The 3,211-nt window shown below is 40.7% G+C and overlaps 1 long non-coding RNA gene across 1 annotated transcript; it reads left to right on the top strand.

The window, feature by feature from the left end:
* The first annotated feature begins 86 nt into the window (after nucleotides 1-86).
* On the top strand, nucleotides 87-3,004 carry LOC116379618 (uncharacterized). Its single transcript, XR_004212441.1, has 3 exons — nucleotides 87-846; nucleotides 1,569-1,738; nucleotides 2,180-3,004. It is a non-coding gene; the product is annotated as an uncharacterized LOC116379618 (long non-coding RNA).
* The last annotated feature ends 207 nt before the right edge of the window (nucleotides 3,005-3,211 follow it).

Here is a 3,211-nt window from a genome sequence, read left to right as displayed (position 1 = left end):
CTTTGTCTAATATTTAAATTTGTTTGATGATCTGAAACATTTAAGTGGGACAAACATGCAAAAAAGAAATCAGGAAGGGGGCAAACACTTTTTCACACCACTGTATTTGTGTAGTGTTCTGTTTGTTCATTTGAGAACGGCAGAGCAGTCTCTTATGTTACAGTACTGATGTTGAGAGTATAGAAGGAAGCAAATAACTAGACTCAAGGGATGCACAGTTAATTGGATATTAATTGCGTACATCATTTTGGCCTCCCAAAATCGAATGAAATGCGTGCTCCAGTCATATAAAACTCTGCTGCATATCAAATCGAGCGCATCCTAAACTAACAGCCAGCCACCAGGGGAAGAGCATCGTGTTTAGCCTTTTGGGGAGCTTTCATGCTGCTGTGTGAGCACCCTGCACCAGCAGCCTGTCATAGACTACCCTGAAAGAGTAAAAAAAAAAACACTTTACACACGCTCCATCACAACGCCACCGAAATCCAAAATACAGTGATACAAATTTTTGATCATTTGGCACACCCCTAATAAACATTGGTGGCGTGGCCATAATTATTTAATCACAGCAGTTTATCTTTCATGATTGCCATGTTGAAATAAAGCAATTAATGACAACATTTCTGCCTCCACAGGGTTTGAACTACAGTTTCACTTGGGTCCGAACCTCCAGGGGAGGAGGGTTGTGGTTCACACCAACTATCCGCTTGAAGGACAACAATTTAAACGAAACAACTTCCGTGTTCTGGTGTGGAGCTACCCAACAGGAAGGGAGGATGACTCTGATAAGTTCTGCTCTCTGGACCTCAAGGTTGCTGGGTCCTATCAGTACTACTTTGGATATGGGTAAGACCCTCCTGATAATGGACTCCAGGCTAACACCATTGTATAGAGCTCATGAGAGCTGAGGATGTAGAGGATAGCTCGAGTTAGTTGTCATCAGAAGGCAAATTACCACCAATAAACCAATGTGCTCTGTGTTTAGTAACATGATGTTCTATCTTCTTGAATATTTCTGGAGAGTCTTTACACAAAGTGGGACTGTTGGCAGTGAATTCGTCATGGTGTACAATAATGTGACACTGGTGTCAGTGTACATAACATAACACGATACTAGCTAAGCATGAATGGCCATTCTTGACCTTTCGAAATGGTAGTTTTACAAAAAATGTCCGATTCAGTTACTAGTTTTTTCCAGAGCTTTCAACCGTATCAGTCTTCTTGACTTTGGAAATGTTGACAGGACAGCCATAACACAAGGTGCACTAACTAAAATCAAGACCATGTGATACGGTTGAAAGTCCCTGAAAAACTATTGAGGCATTGAAACACAGATTTTGTGTTGCATGTGTCACCAAACATCCTTACAACTCAAATGATCCTGAGCTCACATCTCATCTAATGGGAGAGATAATGTTTAGCACATTTTGACAATGTCCTATTGTATTAATGAATGCCGTCTGTGATGCCTTATGGTTTGGATATGTTTGTATGATAGAAGTTCATACAGCTGTGCACTGGTAATGAGAGGTCCACTTTGTCTGGTATTTCCTATATTTGACCCACAGAGACACAGAGAGGTCAGGAGGAGGATACGTCGTAGTCGACCCAGTCCTTCATGTTGGAGCAGACAATCGCATCCTCCCATTAGACTGCATCACCATCCAGACCTACCTGTCCAAATGTCTGGGCCCCCTCGATGACTGGCCAGATAGACTGAGAGTAGCCAAGGAGTCGGGTGTGTGTCTTTTATTGCATTGTTTTTGTGAAAGCCCTGGAGTGGTTAGTGACCTCGGGAGAAACCTACTGCCTGCAAACTGTTTTCAGAGAAAAATTGAATTTCAATTCTGTGAATAATTAGTCAAAATACATAGGAATACATTTCTAAAGACCAATCTGACTTTAAGATGACCGTACCGTGACGTTAGTGTTCTCAGGTAATGTGTAATAATCACACTGTTATGATCATTCCATCAACGGGTTAAATTAAACTGTTTTTTTTAGGAAATATGAAAACATCAAGATATACAGTATATATCATGTATCTCAGCATAGCGATGTAGAGATATTATCAGCCCTACTTCATAGCATACAGGATACACATTGTCATTAATAGTGGTAGTTCTTACAGTATGCTGCAGTTGCTTAATAACAGTGTGTACGTGGGTTTCCCTCAAAGGATACAACATGATCCACTTCACGCCTCTGCAGACTCTAGGAGAGTCCAGGTCCTGTTACTCCTTGGCAGACCAGCTCAACTTTAACCCTGAGTTCTGCCCCGACGGTCAGAGCTACAGCTGGGTAGATGTGGGGGCTCTGGTGGAGAAGTTAAAGAAAGAATGGAACATGCTGTGTATTACAGATGTGGTGTATAATCATACTGGTGAGTAACTGTGTGCTGATACCTGTGTGTGTAATCTGTGTTCAGATTGGTTTACAGCCCAACCAGAGTGGAGACCAGACTGAAATACAAGGTATTAGAAGAACATCAAAGTGCTTCTGCATAATTATGGAAATCTCTAAAACCCAGCATAGGCTGGGTGGCAATAACAGAGATGGCTGAAATGAACAGTGTGTTTGCATTAGTTTATCTGGCAGGGAAAGAATTTCAATAAAATAAGAGCCCAAACTCTTTAACAGCTACAGAAGCTCTCTAGACTGACCGCAGTGAACTGTTCAACGTGGGAGGCAAAAGGTTGTTGACCGAGTGGTGGAGTTGGTCAAAATAACTAACAAGAACAGACTGAGAATGTGGGGCTAGTTTCAAATATAATTCTTATTTAATCGTTATAATATTTCTTTACTTACTACATGCCACTACGATATCATCATCATAGTATATCTATGTATATAATACATCATAAATATATAATACTCTACTCAGTGCTCTATAGGACGTCTGCTCATCTTCTCCTATGGTATCTGTTTCCCTTCTCTAAGCCAAAGGAGAACAGACCTTTGGAACCAGTGCAACGTGCTCCTTTCACTGGGAGCACCCAGAGCATGATGGGAACCTCTTTTTAAATCAAAATTCAAAACAGATTATTTTAAAACCACATACAAATAAGATCAATGTTTGTTTTTGTCTGTCACTCACCTTAATCTAATCATATACAGATATTTGCTGTGTGTTGAAGATCTGTGGACATACAATCCCATAGTGCATCACACTCCACAGAGCATCCTCACAATAACTTCAATGCAGAATTAA

This window comes from Anarrhichthys ocellatus, unplaced genomic scaffold (assembly GCF_004355925.1).
Source record: "Anarrhichthys ocellatus isolate YVR2014 unplaced genomic scaffold, GSC_Weel_1.0 scaffold4734, whole genome shotgun sequence".
Taxonomy (NCBI): domain Eukaryota; kingdom Metazoa; phylum Chordata; class Actinopteri; order Perciformes; family Anarhichadidae; genus Anarrhichthys; species Anarrhichthys ocellatus.
Note: the sequence above shows the minus strand (reverse complement) of the source record. Positions and strands in the feature narration are given on the sequence as shown.